Source organism: Monodon monoceros, unplaced genomic scaffold, assembly GCF_005190385.1.
Source record: "Monodon monoceros isolate NGI ecotype Baffin Bay Population unplaced genomic scaffold, NGI_Narwhal_1 Super_Scaffold_21, whole genome shotgun sequence".
In the NCBI taxonomy this organism is placed as follows: domain Eukaryota; kingdom Metazoa; phylum Chordata; class Mammalia; order Artiodactyla; family Monodontidae; genus Monodon; species Monodon monoceros.
This window is the reverse complement of record NW_021703778.1, coordinates 86,892,048-86,915,850: the sequence shown is the minus strand read 5'-3', so window position 1 is coordinate 86,915,850 and position 23,803 is coordinate 86,892,048. Positions and strand designations below refer to the sequence as shown.

General features: G+C 45.0%; 1 protein-coding gene across 2 annotated transcripts in view; it reads left to right on the top strand.

Annotated features, from left to right (window-relative positions):
* The first annotated feature begins 11,253 nt into the window (after positions 1–11,253).
* Positions 11,254–23,803, top strand: part of SQOR (sulfide quinone oxidoreductase) — a 46,950-nt gene continuing 34,400 nt past the window's right edge. Inside the window, exon 1 of one of the 2 annotated variants that reach the window (XM_029238805.1) lies at positions 11,254–11,387. The gene's annotated coding sequence lies outside the window, so the exon portion shown is untranslated. The remainder of the gene's footprint in view (positions 11,388–23,803) is intronic. The other variant, XM_029238806.1, reaches the window with a different exon arrangement.

The following is a 23,803-nucleotide window of genomic DNA, read 5'->3' as shown; positions in this document are numbered from 1 at the left end:
AAAGACCCACCAGAGGATGCATCCCATGAGAGGACACACCAGTCACCAAGCTATCAAAGTGTACTGATGAGAGGGGCACCAACATCACTAAGAAGTTCTGGAGGCTGGGGATGATGGAAGGACAGACGGTTACAAACTGAGCTTGTTAGCATCTACGGGGTTCATACAGGCCAAGAGGTGGCACTTAGCTGCCAGAAGCCAGGAGGCCATAATTACCTCCCTCACCAAAAGGCAAGGCTGGAGGGCAATCAGTGGGCTTTGCCAGCAGGGGGTTGTGGAGATGGCTAATGGGACACCGTGTCGATTTTGCACCTAGGGGCAAAATAGGCAGACAGTTGACAAGATACTTAGCATCTGTAACAGGGTCAGCAAACTTTTTAGGTAAATGGCCAGAGAGTAAATATTTTAGGCTTTGAAGGTCACATGGTCTGTGTCACAGCTGCTCCACTCAGCTGTTATAGCACAAAAGCAGCCATAAATAATATGTAAACAAATGTATGTAGCTGTCTTTCAATAAAACTTTGTTTACAAGAACAGGTGGTTGTCTCGATTTGGCCCATGGGGCCATGTTTGCTGATCTTTCATCTATTTAAAAAAAAACCCCAAACACGGGAGTTTCCTGGTGTTCTACCGATTAGGATTTGGTGCTTTCACTGCTGTGGCCTAGGTTCAATCCCTGGTTGGGGAACTGAGATTCCACAAGCCGTGCCCCCCAAAAACAAAAACAAAAAAGCACAACAAAATTGGAGCAAGAGGCTGAGAGCAGTCACTTTAAGAAAAAGTCATGATCTCTTGCTCAGCTCTCAGACTTGAGTCAGTTTTCAGATCTGGAACCCATTGACTGAAGAAGTGGCTGGAGGACGGACCCTGCAACACTGTGGCAAGTATATACTGTGGCGATTCCTCCAGTCTTTCCTCAAAAGAATCTACCTATGGCCATTTACTTGGGTGACTATACATTAGGACTATTGGACAAAGGTTCTGAGCTGACACTGATACCTAGAGACCCAAAGGAGCATCCTGGCTCTCCTGTTGGATTGGGGGCCTATGAAGAGTGAGGTCCTGGATAAAGTCCAGCTTACAGCGGGCCCACTGGATCCACAGATCCATGTAGTGGTCACACTGTATCTTTTCCCACCACTGACCCCTCCAACACCGTGGGGGTCAGCTGGCAGGGCTACCTGCACTGCGCTTGGACCTGTTGCAACACCCTTACCCGCTCCGGCCCCACTCAACACTGTGTCGCTCAGTATGTGGGCCAGAGAAATATCCCTGGGGAACACAAAGAGGTCTGTAAGACAGTGTGCTTCCTTCTTTGTGACATGGTTGTAAGATGCAGCAATTTGTCTTCTGCTTTAGAAAGGGCTATCCCAGAATACCCTTGACCAGTAGACTTCTAAAAACGTCATTGAAATGGCCTGTTTCTGACTCTCCATAGGGTTTATTTCCCATCCTCTGAAGCACAAGCATCTTACTGACTGTAGCATTCTAGCCTCTTCTTGCTTGTCCTGTCCAATCAGGGAAGTCATCAGTGTAATGGATCAGTGTGATGTTCTCTTGGATATTTAAGAGGTCCAGAGTTCTCAGACTATAATATGATAGGAGGTGGGAGAGTTAACATAACCCCGAGGCAAACTGTAAATGAATATTGTCTGGTTTTGCTGCCTACAGAGCCTCAACCAGCATTTCTCTCTGGAGGCTTAAGGAATGTCTGATCCACAGGTATGGAACCTCATATAGCAGAGCATCCAACCAGGGGATATACTTTCAAATGGAGGGGGTGTTGGAGAGGGTCATGACCAGGGGTCCTGTGGTTGTGTTGTGTACTACTCCACTCAGAGGTAACTGGCCCAATGGATTGGGAGGGCCTTCTCTACTCACAACTGAAGCGCCAGCTCTGAGAAAGCACTCTGAAAGGATGGAGTGCCGTCATTCAGAACAAGGTGTCTTTATTAAATCGGAGACCTCTATAGGGTGCTGTGTCCTCAGTAGGAAGGATATAAGGGTCTGGAAACCAAGCGGTGGAAGCAGGGATGGCCTTGTTTACTGTCATTCCTAATGACCCACTGCGGGATTTTGTGCTTCCTTTCCCTGCAACTCTGGGCTCTGCATGGTTGGAGTTTCTGGCCCCCAAAGAGAACGCACTATTGACAGGGGCACAATAAAGTTCCCATTGAACTATATGGTAAAGCTGCTGCTATGGGGTAAAAAGTTCAAAGGGTACTTTGAACTTTTTGTGTCCAGGGACCAGCAGGCAAGAGAGGAGTTGCCATGGTAGCAGGCGTAACTGACCCTGGTCATCGGGAGGAGGAAGGCTGCTTTTACACAAGGGGAGCAAGGAGGAATATGTGTGAGACTCAGGTGCTTCAGGTGGGCATCTGCTGGACTCCTTTGCTCCGTTAAAACTGTGAATAGACACATGCAGCAACCTAGTCTGAGGAGGGTTTGATCAGCAAGTGTTCAGACCCCTCAGGAATAAAGGTTTGGGTCACACCACCAGGTAAGCCACCAGGACCTGCCTACATGAGAGCTGAGGGTAAAGGGGATGTAGAATGGATAGGGGAGGGGGGAAAGGGGAGACGGTGAGTAAAAATGTGGCCTTGGGATCAACTCTAGTGATCTCAGGGGACAGTAACTTACCCAGTTTCTCCCTCTTCTGAGTTGCCCCTCAGGAGGGAAGGCCCACGGGCCCATGAGGAGCTGCTCCCTGCACCTGCGTGGAGAAGTAGATCTGTAGGACACAAGGGGTGACTGCGGGGACAGGAGACATGGTTCCCAGCCCCTCCAGGGAAATGCTTGCTGCCCAGAACCTCAGCTGCACAACTTCAGAGCCTCCCAGTGCTCCCTTATAGGTGGACTTTTCCTGCGTTGTTCAAACGTGCATAGAAAAGAGATAGATGAACTAGTAGAAGATTTGCTACCTGCTCCAGGGGTCAGGAAGGCCTTAGGTCCTCATACTCTCCGCAACTCCTGAGTTTTTCATTGACTACTATTCTCCAGGTGCTTATCAAATGCGAGTCACAAGTTTGCTGGGCCTTTAACAGCCCTTTGGGGCAGCCTGTTTTAGCTTCTTTTGACACTTCTACCTAGGAACCATTGCATGGAACCCAACACACTTTTGTTGGGAAAAAGACATTTCTAAGTCCTGGGGACAAGAAGATGTAAAAGACACAGTTCCTGCCCTCAGTGGCTTTATGTCTTTCATGGCGAGACGCAGTTTGTCACATTATGCATAACTTTATTAAAAGGGGTAATAAGTAACCATGACACGAAGTACCAAAGGAACAGAAACTGGTAATGATGGGACTCACTGCTGGCACGAAGGCAGGTTTGGGAAGAAGCATCTTGAAGGAACTGATGCTGACAGGGAGCCAGCCCTCGCTACAATGGAGCCCTTCCTACACACCAGCTCTTGATCTTGAGGCAGAAGGAACACCCACAAGCATTTATTTGCCCTGGAGGATACATTGAGACCTCCCCCACTTTTTGCTTCATCTCTTGGGAATATCAGTTCCACTCTCAGGTTCAATTTTATGTCTAAGGGGCACTTTGCAGTGCAGTATATCTGTACTGAAAATAGTTTTGTACATTTCCGATTACTCCCATCTTTGAGAAATGAGGTCTAATATTCTTATATTAGACTCAATACTATACTGTTTCATTTGCCTTAGGGCAGACCTGTAGAACTTTCTCTTCAGTACCTTGTATAATGCCTGCCTGAACACTGGATAACAATAATTCCTATAATACTATAGTTACTTTAGTAACTACAATTTACTGAATACTTATTCTATGCCAGGTATGGTACCAATCACTTTGTATATATTAACTCATTTAATTTTCATAAGGATACTATGAGGTAGGTACTGATAAAAATACCCATTTTACCGATACAGTTAACCGAGGCACGTCAGTTCTTTCTTTCTGAGAGTGGTGGTGTATGAACACAGAGGTAGCCTTTGGTCTTCACAGTCCCACATACTCTGAGGTATTTGTGGCCCAAAAGTCGTAGTGTTTTCTCCTCCAGCATATCCTTGAGGTAGGAGGACATATTTATTCCTATCATGTAGATGAGGAAATTTAGGCAAAAGGAATTTCCCAAAACTGAGTTTATGAAGCTAAGTTTCTGAGAAAGACTTGATTCCACTCATGTCCTCAGAGACCCGTTTGGATGGAGAGTCTGAGTCTGCCTGAGCCACACCGTCATTCTCCAGCACTCTAATGTACATTTTTTTTCCTTAAATTTTTGACTGCATCGGGTCTTAGTTGCGGCACGCAGCCTCTTCCTTTAGGCGCACGGGCTTCTCTCTAGTTGTGGTGCATGGGCTCCAGAGCATGTGGGCTCCGTAGTTGTGGCTCGAGTGCTCAGTAGTTGCGGCGCACGGGCTTAGTTGCCTTGCAGCATGTGTGATCTTAGTTCCCTGACCAGGGATCGAACCTGCATCCCCTGCATTGGAAGGCAGATTCTTAACCACTGGACCACCAGGGGAGTCCCTCTACTGCACGTGCATTTAGCAGAAGTCTTTGTTGTTCTAGGGCTGAGGGTTTTCACTGTCATACCACCTTGCTTATATAAGTAGAAAAAAATATATAATAAGATCTAATATGTACGGAGCCTATAGTTGCCATCTTCCTTTTTTTCTCTTGGCCGCCTAGTATTCAGTCCCTTTCCCAATTTGGGGGAAATACTCATCATGAGAATCCTGGTGGAAGTCAGAGGGGCCATGTACACTCTCTCCTTCCTCTGACAGCTGTGGCGCTGGCCTTTGTCATCAGTTTGGTCAGTGGACACTTCCATGAGGACTTGAATTCTCGTTCCCTTTATATTTGTGTCACTTACTCTGGAGTCATTTGCCAAGGCAGGGGGAGTATTCTGAGGGCTGCCAGGCTGTTCCTACTGAAGGATGGTGTTGTGTTTTCTGCTTTTTGATTTTGCAGAGCTGCTGATTCCTGTGCACTTTTCCTGCCGTCATTACTTTGTCATTTTGAGGGTAGTGTGAACCCCTGAAAGCCTTAATACATTCCTTTTCTGTATAAGTTATCCAGAGCTGCTTTCTTGCCTTCAACCAAGAGTGCTGATTGAGTTAGAGCTCTTTGTAGTTTGTGAAGCACCTCCATATGCATTAGTGCTTCCGGTCTGAAAAACAGCTTCATCTTCTATGTAACAGATGAGAAAACTCCAGCCACCCTGTAGCCTGATAGCAATTCTAGTTTTTATTTGACATGCAGAATGACTGTGATGAAAACAGTACATTCAGGAGGTGCTGGGGCTGCCTTCAAAAAACACCTGGCATAATACACACACTCATGCTCTGTCTGCCCACCCCCTTCCGCTTCTGAGAGTGCCTGGTGGTCGGGCAGGATGAACACTGTGTGCTGGCGGGTCCCTGCACTAGGAACTCACCCTAGCTCACACACATCTCGCTGCAGCTCCTCAGAAGCTTTTTGTCAGCTGCGCTGCTCTCTCAGCTAGGGAGGGTTAGCTGGGGCCAGGGGCTGAGGCTGCTTCTCTAGCTACTCAGGGAGGGGAGGATTTGCTACGGGGAAGGGACAAGGGTGGGGCGTGCTGATCCGGCTAAAGCAGGGGGTACTATTTAAAGCTGCATGCCTGCAGGAACAGCCTCTTCACAATGCTTCCTCCTGCGCCTTCCTTTTCCTGTTCTCCAGAGAGCACTTTCCTGTGTTCCGTTCCCCGTGCCCACCCATTCCTGTTGCCAGCCCTTCCTGCTCACTAGCCTGCGTGTCTTCCCAGAGCCCTGCCAGTTTACTACTCTGTCTCCTGGATCTTCTTGAATTGGGGTCTGTTCCTCTTCGTGTCCGCCCCGCCTATCACTTCCTCTTCCCACTCTAACAGTGCGTCTCCTAGTTTCCCCTCTCCCCAGGTGCACTTGCCCTACTTGGCAGGTCCCACATGGGTAGGAACGGAGTCTGAGTTTTTCAACAGTGTATGGCCAGGCAGTGGGAACAGGGCTTGCTTGATGCATAGCAGGCAGGGACCCAGGGATCATGCATCATATGGAAGAACGACTGTGTAAGTGAGCGAGCGAATGAGTGAACTCTCAGCTCCCCCTCTTCCTGGCTGTCTCATGTTACAGTCCCAGCTCTTCTTCAAGGGCTTAAGAGAGGGCTTAGGTGAGATAGTAGGATGAATACAGGTAGAAGCCCCCAGCATGTGGGATCTGCTCAGGACACCTGTCTTAACTCTGAATCTGATTTCACACCACCAACCTCAAACCACCCAGCAAGCAGCACATCTCTTGTGATTCTTTCCTGCCTGCACCCTTCCCATCTAAACCAGGGCTGCTGCTGCTGCTTTTTTTGTTGTTGTTGTTAAAACCAGGACTGCTGATGCTTTTTTTTTTTAATTTTAATTTTTATTATTGGAGTATTATTTTTATTATTGGAGTACAGTTGATTTACAATGTTGTGTTAGTTTCAGGTGTACAGCTAAGTGATTCAGTCTTACATATACATATATCCATTTTTTTCTCAGATTCCCTTCCCATATAGCTCATTACAGAATATCGAGTAGAGTTCCCTGTGCTATACAGTAGGTCCTTGTTGACTATGTATCTTATATATAGTAGTGTATATACCAATCCCAAACTCCTAATTTATCCCTCCCCACCACGTTTCCCCTTTGGTAACCATAAAGTTTGTTTTCAAAGTCTGTGAGTCTGTTTCTGTTTTATAAATAAGTTCATCTGTATAATTTTTTTAGATTCTACATATAAGTGATATCATATGATATTTGTCTTTCTCTGACTTACTTCACTTAGTATAATAATCTCTAGGTCTATCCACGTTGCTGCAAAGAACATAAGCCATTCTTTCTTATGGCTGAGTACTATTCCATTGTATGTATGTACCACATCTTCTTTATCCATTCCTCTGTCAGTGGACATTTAGGTTACTTCCACGCCTTGGCTATTGTAAATAGTGCTGCATTGAACATTGGGGTGCACGTATCTTTTTGAATTAGGATTTTCTCTGGATATATGTCCACGAGTGGGATTGCTGGATCATTCGGTAGTTCTGTTTTTAGTTTTTTAAGGAACCTCCATACTCTTATGCATAGTGGTTGTACCAATTTACATTCCCATCAACAGTGTAGGAGGGTTCTGTTTTCTCCACACCCTCTCCAGCATTTATTGTTTGTAGACTTTTTTGATGATGGCCATTCTGACCAGTGTGAGGTGATACCTCATTGTAGTGTTGATTTGTATTTCTCTAATAATTAGTGATGTTGAACATCTTTTCATGTGCTTTTTGGCCATCTGTATGTCTTCTTTGGAGAAATGTCTATTTAGCTCTTCTGCCCATTTTTTTAATTGGGTTGTTTGTTTTTTTGATATCGAGCGCCATGAGCTGTTTGTATATTTTGGAGATTAATCCCTTGGTCACTTCGTTTGCAAATATTTTCTCCCATTTTGTGGGTTGTATTTTTGTTTTGTTTATGGTTTCCTTTGCTATGCAAAAGCTTTTACGTTTAATTAGGTCAATTTGTTTGTTTTTTTTCATTACTCTAGGAGGTGGATCCAAAAAGATATTGCTGCGATTTATGTCAGAGAGTGTTCTGCCTCTGTTTTCCTCTAAGAGTTTTATAGTGTCTGGCCTTACATTTAGGTCTTTAATACATTTTATTTTTGTGTATGGTGTTAGAAAATGTTCTAATTTCATTCAGGTGGTGGAACTGGGAGGTGAGGTGGGGCATTTTGGAAATACACAGGGGCATTTTTATTTGTCAAGGTGATTAGGACACGATCTATTGGCACTTAGAGGGTGGGAACCGGGAATACCAACATCCTGTACTCTGTGGATAGTGCCATACACAATTAATTGTCCTGAGTCCTGCATGATTTCTGGTGCCCCCTCTTGCCCCAACATTTAAGTATAAAAAAAGAAAGAAAAACACGTGGGTTGATTGGAACACAGAGAAGAGGCAGAACCAAGGGAACAGTGGAGGTGGTGCCTGTAATCCCGGCCTTCCCCACCATGGCAGCTGAGCCTGCAGCCCCAGAGAACCCAGGAGTAGCAGGGGAGGCAGTACACATGACTCTGGCTTCCTGGCCACAGCAGTGCCTGCAGCCACAAGTAGCTGGGCAGCAGTGGCAGTGGTACCTAGGATACCGGCCCACCAGCTGCTGAGGTGCCCCGTGGTCTACCACCTGCAGTGGTGGACCTTGCAAACCTGACAACACTGGACACGGCACAGGCACCTGCATGACCCCAGCCGGCCTCCACCCTCCCTCCCAGTGGTAATGGAGCCTGTGACTCAGGGGATCTTGGACGCAACAGAAGAGCCCACCATCCTGGTGCACAAAGCAGCCACATCAGCAACACTGACCCCCAGAGGAACAGAAATGATAAGGAGGGCAAGGGGTCACCCCTGTGACAGAGGTGGTAGAGGGTGGAAAGTACTGATTCTCAAACATAATTTATCAGAGGCAGCGCAGGTAAGAGAAACTCAAAACTTGTCCGATAGTGCCACCTACTGGAAAAACAAAAGAAAAGCCTCTAATTTCTAAGCTGTTGAATTGTTAGAATCACGCAGAAAGTTGTTGGCTACTTCAAATGCACAGGCAGAGGAACAATTCATCAAACACCATGAAGAACCACAGTAACACCATACCACAAAAAGAGGATGACAATTATCCAGGAACCCAACTTAAAGTCACAGAATATTGCGATCTCACTGGTAAGAGAATTCAAAATAGCTCTCATGAAGAAACTCAATGAGCTACAAGAAAACTCAAAAAGGCAGTTCAGTGAGCTCAGGAATAAAATTAGTGAACAGAAGGAATACTTTACCAAAGATGTTGAAACTCTAAAAAAGAGCCAAACAAATTCTGGAGCTGAATAAGTCAGTAAATGAGATGAAGAATGCATTAGAAAGCATTGAAAATGGAGCAGACCATATGGAAGAGATAATTAGTGAGCTTGAAGATAGAAATCTAGAAATGATGCAACTAGAAGAGGAAAGAGAAATGAGATATTAAAAAAATGAGGAAATTCTATGAGAGTTATCTCTTTTAGGAAGGGTGACATTAGGGTAATGGGTATCCCAGAAGGAAGGAAGTGAGAAGGGAGCAGAGAATTTATTTAAATAATATCTGAGAATTTCCCAAACCTGGGGAAGGAACTGGTTATAGAAGTCCATGAAGCTAAGAGAACATCTAATTACCTAAATAAAAAAAGACCTTCTTCAAGACACATTATATTAAGATTGTAAGAAGTCAATGACAAAAAAATGACTTTTAAAGGCAACTGGGGAAAAAAGGATGGTAACCCACAAAGGAACCTCCATTAGGCTTTCAGCAGATTTCTTAGCATAAACCCTACAAGCCAGGAGGAAGTGGAATGACATTCTTAAAATATTGAGAGATAAAAGCTGTTGCCCAAGAATACTCTATCCAGCAAAATTATAGTTCGTATACAAAGAAGAAATAAACACTTTCCCAGACAAACAAAAGCTGAGAGAGTTCATCATCCCTAGACCTTCCTTATAAGAAGTGTTGAAAGGAGCTCTTTACCAGAAACAAAAAGGCAAAAGTACATAAAACTTTGAGCAAGGTGATAAATAGAACCAGAAAATTGCAACTCTCAATCAGAATAGGTTTTAAACACTTTATTATAGCATAAAGGTTAAAGGGGGGGAGCAGAAAAAAGTAACTATAACTACTTCAACTTTGTAACAAGCTCACAACATAAAGAGATAATTTGAGACAACAAAAACAAAAAGGGGGAAAAGGAAGAAACCCATATAGGTAAATGAAGATAAGATGCTATCAGCAGAAAAAGGATTATTTTACCTATGAGACACTGTATACAAATCTCATGGTAACCACAAAACAAAAATCTGGAGCAGAGACACGAAACATAAAAAAAGAGGAAACTGAGAAAAACATCATAGAAAACCCCCAAACTAGAATAGCAGACAGAAACACAAGGAAAAAGAAACAATGGAGATATAGAGCAACCAGAAAACAAAAAGTAAATGGCAGTACTAAGTCCTCATCTATTAATAATCACCCTAAATGTAAATGGATTGAATTCACAAATCAAAAGACACAGAGTGCCTGGATGGATTAAAAAACAAGACCCAACTATATGCTGCCTCTAGGTGACAAACCTCAGCTCCAGGGACAAGCATAAGCTAAAAATGAAGGGATGGTAGATGATACTCCAAGCAAATGGCAGACAAAAGTGGATGTAGCCATACTCATATCAGACAAAATAGACTTCAAGCCAAAAAGATAACAAGTGACAAATATAGACAGTACATAGGGACTTCCCTGGCAGTCCATTAGTTAAGACTCCGTGCGCCCAATGCAGGGGGACAACTTTATTAGGTTGCTTTTCCGAGCTCTTACCTCTTTGATTGCCTCAATTTTAAGTTTGCTAGGGTTCCTCTTTAAAAAGAAAAAAAGAAAAAAGAAAAAAAAGTTGACTGAAACAAAAAATTCAAAAAGAATTATTCAGAATTTACAGAACGAAATAAATGTAAAAGAAACGTAATTATACTTTCAAGGGACTTTAAAGTTTGTAACACATCTGAAGTTATAAAAGCTTAAAATTGCAGTAAGACTTCTGGACACCCTATATGTGTTATAAAAAGGTGCTCTAGATCTGATGTGGTCGAGGACCACTCACCTACACTTCGCACCTACTTAGAGCAGCCAACTGAAAACGTCCAGTCATCAAAGTAGGACGCAACGTGGTGTGGAGACCAGTGTCTGAAAGCCAGCCGACCCTGACCTCCACCCTGAGGGAAGAGCGCTGCTCCGGCGCTTACCAAGGCAAGTTTTGGGGCTTCTCTGAGCCTTGGTTACCTTATCTGTGAAATGAACGCGGGAACACTTGTCTCTCTGGACAGTCTTGGGAACCAGATGAGAAGCCCAGCAGGGCTCACTGGACGACCCAAAGCAAACCGCCAGGGCCTCTATCCACAGCCCTGCCTTCACCTTTGTTCCTCCCAGTTACGCAACGGTGTAGGCACCCGGGAATGGGGGGAGCGACAGGTGGCCTCCGTGCCCTCCTATGTCGCGCCAAGGGCACCCGGCCGCGCTCCAGGGTGCGCTGCGGGTAGGGGCGTCTGCCCTGCTGGCAGCGCCCCGGGCCCTCTGGACTCGCGTCCCTGGCTGTATCCTGTGAGCGCTCGAAGCCCGGGTGCAGCTCGCACTTGGCCTTGGCTCCCCGGCTCGTGGCGCCGGGCGGGGCAGCGGCGGGACCTTTCCGGAACTTTCCTGGGGTGGGGGTGGGCTCGCTCTCCCCGCCTCCAGCTTCCGCCCAGGGCCGGGCGGGCCCCAGCAGAGGCGAGAGCCCTCGCAGGGAGCGGCTGCTTTTGCTGCACCAAAGCTGTGGCCGGAGGCTCTGCGCACCCCTGGGTAAGAGGCATCCTGCGGCCTATATCGGGCACTTGGCCAGGGGAGGGGGACCGGGCGGGGACAGAGATCACCCATAAGGCCGACTGTTAACCCAACTCTGTCCCAGCAGCTGGGACTGCGCGGCCCCTGTGTGTCGGGTTACATCCCTCTTCACACTTTTCTTCCCCACCCCCGGCATCTACAGCTAGTGCTGCCCTTACTGGAACCCGGGTCTTGGGACTCCTTCCGGCAGTGTCGGGCCTTGGGGTCGCGGAGAGGCTGACCTGCGAGGGGCGGTTAAAAACCCGAAGCATCCGTCGTCTTGTGTATGGGAATTTCTTGGTATCTTAGTGTGTGGGAATTTCTGGCACCTTTCGCTTGTTGACACTCAGCATGGTTCCCAGGGCGCGAGGGGTGCTCAGCCCCCGGGGGTAGTAAGTGACGTCTGCTTGCCCACAGTGGGGCACATTTATCCACACAGCTCGAGGCACGGAGGGGCGCTCAAGGAGTCAGCTTCAGCTGCGGCTGGAACCAGCAGAGGAGAGCATTTAGGGCACGTGCTGAGCAGGAACTGGTGGAAAGGGTAGAAAGGGTCCTCTCGTGGAATTGGGGTCCTTTCCTTTCCTCTTCGCTTCTCTCTTTTAGTTATAAAAGAATCCCGACCTAGCTTCTTACTCAAAGACACAGTGAGCAGAGCCTCTGGATTTGCCTGGGCTGCCCATTGCTGTAATGTAGGGTTCTGACCCATTTTTCTGCCAATTGCCACTTTGGCATTTCTGGGAGGCCTAAGGACCACTTCTTGGTGCAGTACTTTTGAAGGTGTAAAATAAAAGGCATAGAATTATAAAGGAAACCTATTTCAAAACACTTGTCAACATATTAAAAGAATTTATGCAGTAGTATATGTGCCTTTAGAAAAATGAATGCATTAAGTAACATGATCTAGCAGTGGATCTAAGAGCTATCATAATTTTGAAATAGTAATGAACACAAATAATATTTCAGGATTTGGGCAATGCTTGTAATGTAAGAAAATATCTGTGATTTCTATTGGTGACACAGTCATAGGTACTACTAGTACTGCTGGGGTTTCTTGCATAAATATATGAAGAAAGTGCTAAAATTCAGTTAGAGATTAGTGAAAATAAAGATATAAATTTTTATCTTCCACCCAAGTTCAGGAAGTCAGGTCACATGGCTTCTGGTCTTGACACTTCCACTGACTAGCAGCACGAGCTTGTCTTTTGGACTTCTTTTCACCTTGGCTTCTTCATTGTACTGTGGAAATAATCGTACCTTCCCAAGTATTTAAGGTATCCAGTATTGCACCTGGCACAGAGGGGTGAAATAGGTACTATTTATTAGAACTTGTCTCCCTCACTAGACCCCAAGCTTGTGGCAATCACCATTATGTCCCCAGTCCTGGTACATGGAATGTAGTCAATAAATATTGTTTGAATGAATAAGTGCATTGGAGAGGGTTGCTTGTAACTACATCTAAAAAACCCAGAATTTATCCAGGAGACAGCTGGTGGTTTGCGAAATGACTCTGCTTAAAATTCGAGCTGCTTTTTCCTACTGGCTGAACAATGTAGAAACACAGCTGGAGCTGGAGGGCTTGAAATGTCAATCAGGGCCTATGGGTCTGGGCGTGTGGGTCTGTGTGGCTGGTGTTTTGCCAGAGAAAATGAAATTGAGTGTTGATAGGAAACTAGAACTCCTTTGCAGAACAGTTTCTCCTCCATCTTGCCTGTGTCTAGGCCTGTTAATCTGATGTGATGTAACGCAGGAAATTGTCTTATAGGGAATGGAGACAGACCCATGATGAGGCATTTCTGGACACAGATGCACATTTCTCTTTCCTCTTTTCACGTTTCCCTGCTCCGTCACCCATTACATAACTCCTCTATGACCCTTGAAGATTTGATAAGAAGGGGCAGAAGGTGAAAGTTGCTACAAGCTGCCTAGACTAGACCTAAAGCCAGCTAGTTGCTTCTTAATTCCCAGCCTTAAAAGTCTATGTAATCCTGGACATACACACACTAACAAACGTAGTAAGGTAGATAGCTAGTGGGAAGCAGCCGCATGGCACAGGGATATTAGCTCGGTGCTTTGTGACAGCCTGGAGGGGTGGGATAGGGAGGGTGGGAGGGAGGGAGATGCAAGAGGGAAGACATATGGGAACATACGTATATGTATAACTGATTCACTTTGTTATAAAGCAGAAACTAACACACCATTGTAAAGCAATTATACCCCAATAAAGATGTTAAAAAAATAAAAATAAAATAAAATAAAGAAGGAAAATAAATTCTGAAAAAAATAAAAAAATAAATAATCATGCAGGGGAAAAAAAAAAAAGTCTATGTAATCCAGTAAATGTGGATGGTAATAGGAAGAAGAAAAGTAGATCCAGCTAGTGAACCCTGTGGTTTACTTTGTAAAATTGCTAAGTTGGGGCAGAGAGATGGGGAGAGAACTTTGTAAAGAACAGTAAATTTAGAGCACGCTGGGTCTGTCTACGCCTGTAACTTTGAAGAGGGCAAATGCTGGTGTTATGAACTGAATTGTGTCCCCTCAAAAATTCATATGTGGAAGCCCTAATCCTCGTACCTTAGGATCTTACTATTTGGAGAGAGGGCCTTTAAAAAGGTAATTAACGTTAAATGAGATCGTAAGCGTGGGGCCCTAATCCATTATGACTAGTGTCCTTATAAGAAGAGGAAAAGACACCAGGGGTGTGCAGAGACAAGACCATTTGAGGGCATAAGAAGGTCCAAGCCTAGGAGAGAGGCCTCATGAGAAACCAAACATGCTGACACCTTGATTTTGGACTTCTAGCCTCTAGAACTGTGAGAAATCAATTTCTGTTGTTTGAGCCACCCAGTCTGTGGTATTTTGTTATGGCAGCCTGATCAGAATAAATACACAGGGTGAGGAATTTTATATTGAATGTGAGCTCTTTATTCTCTTTCTTCCTTTGTTGCACTGACCTTCAAAGCCATGTGTTCCAAATGATGTTGCCAAAAGATGGAGGAGGAAGGCTCAACCCAGATAAGTTTTCTTGTGTCAAGCCGCTGATATTTCTGGTTCAATTTTTGCTGTAGGATAGCCTGATGTTAATCAGGCAGACTAATTCAACCTGGACCTTGCCTTTTGAAAACAAAAGCTAAGCATCTGACCTTTTGGTTCTGCAGTTCCATAGGGTGAACCCTCCTTGAGGCAGTGGGTGCCACATGTCTGGTTGCATGAGTGGGGTTGACTCCCAGGGTAACTGGGAATCTCAAGGTGAAAAGAGTTGGTTAATATATCAAAATATTATACTGCTGCAATTACATAGGGCCCCAAGAGACCTTGCTCTTGAACTTCCAGCCTCTAGAACTGTGAGAAAATAAATTTCTGTTGTTTAGCTGTGGGTTCTCTCTCTCTCTCTCTCTCTCTTTTTTTTTAATGGCAGCTCTAACAAGTTAATATAACTTGGCACTCTATTCTAAGTCGTGATCCCAGCAGGTCCATCACTTTCTTTTAGGACCCCTCTCCTTTACCTACCCAAGAATATCTTATGCTCTCTTTCTACAGACACTCTGTATTGTCCCTTGGATCCTGTCTGAGGTCATTAAGGCCTTCTTCACCTTCATGGTCCTGTTAGGAAAAACAGTCTTAGGCAAATGACCAGCCTAGCTGCTGAGCCATGTACAGAGCAGATGCTTTTATAAATGCATGGTGGGTGATGGGATGATGGTGTTGGTGATCATCCTTAAGTACCATGGGGTAATTCCTTTCCAGTCATAATGAATTTACAAATTTGACCCTAGCCCAGCCCTCAGGGAGCTTTCATTCTGTGTAGCTGGGAACCAGCAGCTCTAGCCCAATCTACAGTAATGGAGAGGAAATATCTGTGTCTTTATCCTGGGACCAATCCCTGACTTGCAGCTGTAGCCCAATCTACAGTAATGGAGAGGGAATATCTGTGTCTTTATCCTGGGACCAATCCCTGACTTCTGGAAGGGGGAGGCCTCAATATTGGGGCCTGTGGTGATTTCAGTCTATGATACTTTCTTTTTCCCTTGGCAGTTTGCTGTAAGGCAGCCCATGGTGTCTTCATAGGAAAATGGTGTGTTTTAACAATCACCTTGTTTACAGTATAGATTGTGAGAACATCCCAAGGAGGTGCTGCGTTTAGTAAATGTGGTTTTGTATTTCTGTGAGCATGTGCATGGTGCCTTAAGTGGGTGACGGGCCATCCTATTTTCTGGCCAACTGGGTTTGCACGATAATCGTGAGCCTTTCAAGGTCTAGGTAATCAAATCCAAGCTTGTTTTGAGTCATAGAGTAGGAGGGACCTTTAAAGCCAACTGGACACATCCACTTATTTTACGCTTGTGGAAGAGGACTCAACGCGGTTGCGACTTGCCCGTGGCTCCACAATGTCTGTTTCCTCACTTATAAACAGGGATAATAGTACCAACCTCTCGGGTTGTTGTGAGAAATTATGTGAAGTTCACAGTGTAATGCCTGTCACGTAGAAAACCTTCAGTAATTTTTTCTGATGTTTTTGTTGTGTCTGGGATAGTGCACAGTGCAACTGCCCAGTGAATTATGGTCAGCAATGGTGCTGGTGTCAGACTCGGGGGAAGAGAAAGGGAGATATGGTTTCCATTCTGATTATGTTCAAGGCTTGGTTACAAACCATTGTCATTCTTTGCTGCAGTAGTTTAGAGCTCCAGTCAATTTATGGAGTTAGTAGGACAAGTATTCACATTTGAGTATCTGCTTGTGAACCTCTGTTTCCCTTTTCCCCTCGTTTAGAGGATCACAGAGTTTAAAAAAGGAAGGGACCTTTGAAACTACCCAGTCCAATCCTTTATTCCACTGATGAAGAAAACATGACCCAGAATAGTTAAGGACAAGCCCTACCTGGCACTACCTGGAATGTGGACTTGGGTCTCCTAACTCCTGACATGTCCTCAGACAAGGCTTTTGCAGGAATGGGAAACTGTGTCATTTATTTAGACATAGGAAAGACACTAGCTTAGGGAACCTGGCACACCTGTTACTGTGTCTACCCCCTCATTCTATCCTAACCATTAAAGTATTGAACTTGGCATCTCTTCAGTCACGTTCAAACAACACATGTGTAAGGTGTAATTAAAGAGTCTCTTCTCATTGTGTTAAGACCTCACACGCTGGATTCCATGGAACAATATGCCTGACAAATTGGCCAGTCCCTGTTTATAATGAAACTCCACTCCTCAGAGACTTCTTGTATGTGAAACTCTGAGTGGGCATTCCAGCACTCCAGAGGCTGGTGAGTAATTTTATTGTGATCGTTGAATGCGTTCAGGAGATCAAGGCAAAGGTGGATCCCTGCTGTGTGACTGGAAGCAAATTAATTCCACATTAGGCCTCCCTCTCCTGTGTGTCTTGTCGTACAGTCTCGGGATGGACACACACAGGCATATGCAAACATTGAAACCTTCAGTATACTTGACTAGAGGCCAACTGTGAATGGTGGGGTTGAAGGGGAGCTAAATTGTGATGATTTATACACTAGAACATGAGTGGTCAAGCTCCCACTGGCTAAAACAAGCAGAGAAACAAGGCACTTCCCCCCGTATAATTCAGACAAAACCTTTAACTTCATTTGAAATAATCCAACTGACTCTTATTTTTTTTTTTCTGGAGTTGTAATGTGAGAGAATTCTCTTTCTGTAAATAGGATTTTTATTTTCTGCTTAGCAAATGTATGGTTTGGTGAAATTGTCAGTCCCCCCCCCCTATTGCAAAGCTCTCTGATTGTAAAATGAACATGGGCTAGGGAAACTTGTAGGAAATTTCTCAGTAGCAAAGGGAGCCACTGTTTCATTGCCATGTCCTCATTAGTAACTCTTTTTTTTTTTTTTTTTTTCTGTACGTGGGCCTCTCACTGTTGTGGCCTCTCCCGTTGCGGAGCACAGGCTCCGGACGCGCAGGCTCAGCGGCCATGGCTCACGGGCCCAGCCGCTCCGCGGCATGTGGGATCTTCCCAGACAGGGGCACGAACCCGTTTCCCCTGCATCGGCAGGCGGACTCTCAACTACTGCGCTACCAGGGAAGCCCCCTCATTAGTAACTCTTAATCAGTAATTCTTTAAAGAAAATTCCTACAGTTTCCCCCTAAAGAGTTAGGGAACTAAAAAACCCAATGTGACTCTAAACCCTGAATCATCAGGGAGCTGTCCGGGATTGTTTCTGTTGCCTGGATGATTTTCTCTTGGTCCACTACTAGAGCACTACCTTCACAGCTTCATGTTTAAACAAATATTTGGCATTGTAACAGCTCTAGAGGTAGAGTTCCAACATGGCCCTGCAGGCCTAAATGAAGATTGCCCCATTTTCTTTATTTGTTAACAAAATAGTAATCCAGTTCCTGAATTCAATGGGGAGGTGGGTTGAGAGGAAGGGCGCCAGCTGCCTAATCCCTTCTCGGGCTCAGCTCCTTCGGCTCCTTCGTTCTCAGGGCCCTCAGGGGGCGTGGTTTCCTTCTCTCTCACGCTGCTTTGGATCTTCACTGCACTCTGAGTAGTCCAGGGCTGTTACTGACACTGTCTCTCCAGTATAGCCACCTGAACAAGGTCCCGGTTCACATCCTTCCTTCTTTATCCCCTATGGCTAATTTGTCACAAAAATTCCTTCAACATCTGTTTTGCATTCACACCTTCCTCTCTGTTCTCGTGTCTATTCGAAGCCCTTGCTGGTGCCTGAATTTCTGAATCAGCCATTTAATGGACCTTCATATTCCTGGTCTTCCCTGGGACAATAGACTCTTCTTATTCATCCCAGGTTCTGCAGTGCCTAGCACAGTGCCTGGGACATAGTAAACACTCAAAAATGCTGAACTCAACTGAATTGCTCTAAGTCATCCTTTCGACTCCCCCCCAGGGGGTCTTTTGCAGTTTCCTTAAGAACTTCCAAGGGCTCTCACTGCCTTTAGCAGGGACCACAGCTCGTGTGCAGCTAGGGCTGAGCAGTAACAAAGGAGTATCGTAGGCCACGTGGGGCTGGGTGAGAGCTGGAACCTCGTGCAGGGTCTAGATGGGCAGTGATGACTCAGCTCCAGCCGAGAGTTGACATGTGAGAATGTGGGTTCAGTGTTGTCAGAGAGGCCAATAATCTGGAATCTCAAGGGTAGGATATCCAAAAATTTTAATGTTGGCACTAATTCAAAATTTAAGCAGAATTTGTGAGTCAAACAGAACACAGCTCTGGTCTGCATTGGGCCTGCAGGTTGCTACTTTGTGACCCCTAGACGAGATTATGAATTGTCTAGGATTAAGCTTCCAACCCCAAATTTTACTTAATAGGCCTATACAGTCTTATTTCTCTGTCTTCCCAGTTGGCACCAGCTTAGGCTCTCTTCTCCTTGTCCACAGTTATGCCATGCTCATTCTAGCATTTGGGATTCTATCTCCCAAATCCCTAACTTGTCCCAAACTAGCTCAGACCGGCCCTTGCCTAGACTTCCCTGTTTCTGTCCACACAATGCCTCTCTCTTCAGCTGCCTAGATTCAACTTTGGCTCCGTCCCCACAGGGGCCCTTCTTACCTCTCATCCAGTCATTCTCTTTCCCTTACCTCTGTCTTATCTGAATCTTTATTTGTATTTCTTTTCTTTTTTTTTTGCGGTACGCGGGCCTCTCACTGTTGTGGCCTCTCCCGTTGCGGAGCCCAGGCTCTGGACGCGCAGGCTCAGTGGCCATGGCTCACGGGCGCAGCCGCTCCGCGGCATGTGGGATCTTCCCGGACCGGGGCACGAACACGTGTCCCCTTCATCGGCAGGCAGACTCTCAACCACTGCGCCACCAGGGAAGCCCTTTATTTGTATTTCTATTGCTAGCACTGAATCAGGCCCTTATCATTATACCTGGACCTCTGTACTAGTCTCCTAACTGATGTCCAGAATTGGTTTTGTCTCTCTTTTGACTTAATTTTCTCCTGGACACTAGATTGATTTTCGCAAAGCTTTCCCCTCTGTTCTGAAAATTTTGATATATAAAGCCTCAGTTCCCTGGCATGGCCCTTTATAATCGGGCTATGATGTTTCTTTATTATCTACTCCTCTCAGTATCAGTCATATCTGCTTGGCCTTCCCAGCTTATTAGTCAGGGTCTTGTGAAACACTTGGCACACTCAAACAGTGCTGTTAAGGGTTTAATGAAACAACTATTTACAAAGATGTGGGCAGGGTTGAAGGGAACCAACAAGAGTGGTGAAGCAATGGTATTGATTTGGGGCCTGAAGAAGCAAGTAGAGGGAGTGATTACTAGAACCCTGAGTCAGGGCGGTAGCTGAGGGGAAGGCCACCCCGTAGGAGCCAAGGCCTTCAGCTGGAGGAATCCAGCATTGCTCAGCTGAGGCTTGGCTGGGAGGGGTCTGGGGAATAAATATGCGAATTTCATTCTTTTCGCATCCTCTGATCTCCTGGTGCCTCCCACTGGCTGAATCCAACTGGAAGCCAGAGGACCAGGGAGGCCAGCTGATGCGCACCTCGCAGGTCAGCTCCCAGGGTTTGGAGAGGGCAGAGAAGGCTGGAGAGAGGTCTGGAGGGCAGTAGCCTACTCTTTGATTCATTTACCTATGCTGTTCCCTCCCATAGCATCTCCACTTGTCCAAATGCTGCCAGTCTTTTACCTGCTGCTCAGATTCTGTTTCACCAAGTTTTCATTGATTATTTCTTCTCTCCTCAAAACACCTAAGGTGTTTAGCTCATAATGATTACATTGTACTTTGCTTCTGCTAGTTAAATCTAAGATACGGGATATAAACCCAGATTTTTGGAAGCCAGCACCAACTTTCCTTCCCCTAATCCAGAGATGATGTAGGTGGTGGAAAATACAGGTGCCTCATTTTCTGGCAACTGTCCCTGAGGAGGTGGCTAGACAGTGCTGCACTCCTGGTAGGCTGCAGAGGTTTTCTGCCTGTTGCCACCAACTGTTTGGACCCCAGGGTTGACAAGAAGGGCCCAGATACTCGGTAAGCGTTGTGGGGATAGATGGGACCAGAGTTAGAACCAGAGTCTCCAACCATCAAGAGGTTTCAATCTCTCTGAGAAAACATATGCATCAAAATGCCAACAAATAACAGTGACCACAAGAAAGTTCCAAGAAGGGCAAGACAGGTACCATGACTTGTAGAACCAACCTGGGCTGGAGGGACTAGAGAAGCTGGGACTTGGACTGCACTTTGGGCCACGGCTAAGATGAGGAGACAGGAAGGGGCATTTCAGAAGGGAATAATAGCCGGGGTTGAGGGGCTAACGTGTACTCCATTCCACTAGAATGTAAGTTCCATCAGCACAAGGACCTGATGTGACACGTTCACTGGTTATTTTCCCAGCACAGCTCCTGGCGTAATGAAGGATAGGATCTCAGTAATTGTCTTAGTCTGTTTGGGCAGCTATAACAAATACAGTAGCCCCCTGTTATCGGTGGGGGAATACGTCCCAAGACCCATCCCCCTCCCCCCGCCCCAGTGGATGCCTGAAACCATGCATAGTACCGAATCCTGTATATACTATGTTTTTTCCTCTATGTGCATACCTGTGATAATGTTTAATTTATAAATTAGGTACAGTAAGAGACTAACAACAACAATAATAAAATAGGGCAATTATGACAATGTACTATAATGACAGTTATGTGAATGTGGTCTTCAAAATATCTTGCTATATGAATTTAATGCCTTTTCCATCCTAACTAAGCACTTATCACACCGGGGCTGTAACTTTGGCAGTATGAGGTGCAACATCAATACTAACACGAATTTCTTTTTCCTTCTTCATAATTTCATGGATAGAAGATTCATTCCTACTGTAGACCTTAGCAAACTCAGTATATGATTTCTTTTATTTTCTTAAGTCGAGATCTTTCACCTTTTCAATTAAAGGGAGCATTTTACATCTTCTCTTTGGCAAATCCAAATTGCCAGCATTGCTACTCTTGTGCTTTGGGGCCTTCATTAAGTGAAACAAGGGTGACTTGAACACAGCGCTGAAATACAGTTGATCTGATAACCGAGGTGGCCACTAAGTGACTAAGGGGCAGCATACGCTGGACAGAGTGACGATTGATGTCCCAGGTGGGGTGGAGTGGGATGGCGTGAGATTTCATCACACCACTCAGAATGGCATGCAGTTTTGAACTTACGAATTTTTTATTTCTGAAATTAAAAATTTAATTTCATTTAATATTTTTGGACTGAAGTTCACTGTGGATAATTGAAACCACAGAAAGAAAAACTGTGAGTAAGGAGGGACTACTGTACCACAGACTGGGTGGCTTATAAACAACAGAAATTTATTTCTAACAGTTCTAGAGTCTGGAAAGTCCAAGATCAAGGTGCCAGCATAGTTGAGTCAGGGCCAATGTCTTTTCCCTGTGTCCTCACATAGTAGAAGGGGTGAGGGATCTCCCCGGACCTTCTTTTGTAAGGCACTAATCCCATTCATGAGGGTTCCACCCTCATAACCTCATCACCCCCAAAGGCCTCACCTACTAATACCATAACCTTTGGGAGTTAGGATTTCAACGTATGAATTTTGGGAGGGCACAAACATTTAGAGCATAGAATGAATTAGCAGATGGATGGATTTATTCAGTACCTTTGTATGTCAGATGTGTACACAGTGAATGAAGGTAGTACTTAATTAATTCAGAAACACTCTATTGAGTGTAGAGGAAAACACAAAGCACTAGGACACATCCCTACTCAAGCTAGAAAGGGAAAGATGTACACACATCTCACTACCTTTAACCTTCCAATATTTAAATTAGACATTCTAATGTTAAAAAAAACTTTCCCTTGGGGAATCCTGTGGTGGTCCAATGGTTAGGACTCCACGCTTCCACTACAGGGGGCCTGGGTTTGATCCCTGGTTGGGGAACTAAGATCCTGCAGGCCACACAGTGTGGCCAAAACCAACCAAACACCTTTCCCCTGAAATTTGGCTCACCTTATTATTGGCCTACCTTATCAGTAACTGGCAAGCTCTGCTGTTCTTCCATTAGCATCTAAAGCTAATAGACTGGGAATGGGACCAGGACTGGGTGGGGAAATTTCTGTCCATCTGCACAGGTCCTTGTATGTAGTAGGTACTCAACGAATACTTGTAGAAACGTTCTTAGATACAGCAGAATTGTGGCCATGCAGATTTCATGTAACTCTTTCCATAAAGATATGATTGCACATTTAGCATAGCTAAATGTAATTTAATCTGCATACCTTTTGTGTAGGAAATAAATCTGTAAATAAAAATATAGCTTAGGTGATGTTTTTTGAGCACTTCTGGCTGATGACACCTCTCTTTTATCAAGGTTAAATGGCTAAAATATATGGGAAAACTTTCCTTGTTGGAGAAGATATCCCGTTTCAGTACATTAATAGAGTGGGACAAAAGAGAGGACCGCCCGGTGCTGTATTCTTCAGGAGTAATTATTGCATTAAAAAATCATACCGTAGCTATGTTATTTAGTTGCAAAACTTGGCTCACTCACTCACATAATTATAGCATTCAACAGTAATATGTAATTAAATTGCTTTTTAAATGCCACCTGACAGTTCAGCGAGTTTGTAAGGAGAAGGAGTAGAGCAAAATTTGTTAAACATGTAAAATCTTCCATCTGACTGGACAGTAGTGAATGCACTTTAATGTAGTGTATTAAAATGTACCTGGGATTTGTTTTCAATGAGGCATGGTGAAACCAGCACATCAGGAGATGACCGCCATGAAGGACAAAGTTTTGACTCCGAGTTCCCTAGGAATGGGAGGCCTGGTACACCATGTACCAGGGCCACATGGGGAAGCATGCAGGTTGGTCAGGAGGCAGAACAATTAAGGAAAACCTGTAATGTGGTTTTCATGAGGCAGGGGGAACAGGCGGACCAGGTTTGGGATTGGCTAATTTGAATAATTTTAGTGGGCTCTGGCGTATAGGGACGGCCCTAGTTGTCTGATGTCTGGTCCTGGGATGATTAGGGCAGAAGAATGTTGCCTTCTGGAATGTAAAAGCCAGACAGAGGAAGTGGTTCGGGTATGGACTCTGGGTTTGTTGGCTTTACTTATCAAAGGTGTGCTCCTAGACTGAGTTGTGTACTGTCTTTAGGAGTTGGTTAGCCCTGAGAGGGGCAGTCTCTTTAGGATTAACAAAGCCCCCAAATGTCAAACAATCATAAAATACAGAAATTAAAAACATGATTAATATAGTAGGATTCAAAATATCTCCAGGAAGGTTTCATGAAGTGTCTTATTCAATGCCCTTGATAAGTGCCACAAATATGCCTACATACTTGCATGTACTTCAGATTGAGATGAGATCACGTTAAGGTACCATAGCATTTGGGGGGCAACGTTTGGTATTTTCCTGGCAATCCAGTCACAGTGACAATTTCCTTCCTGAGATTT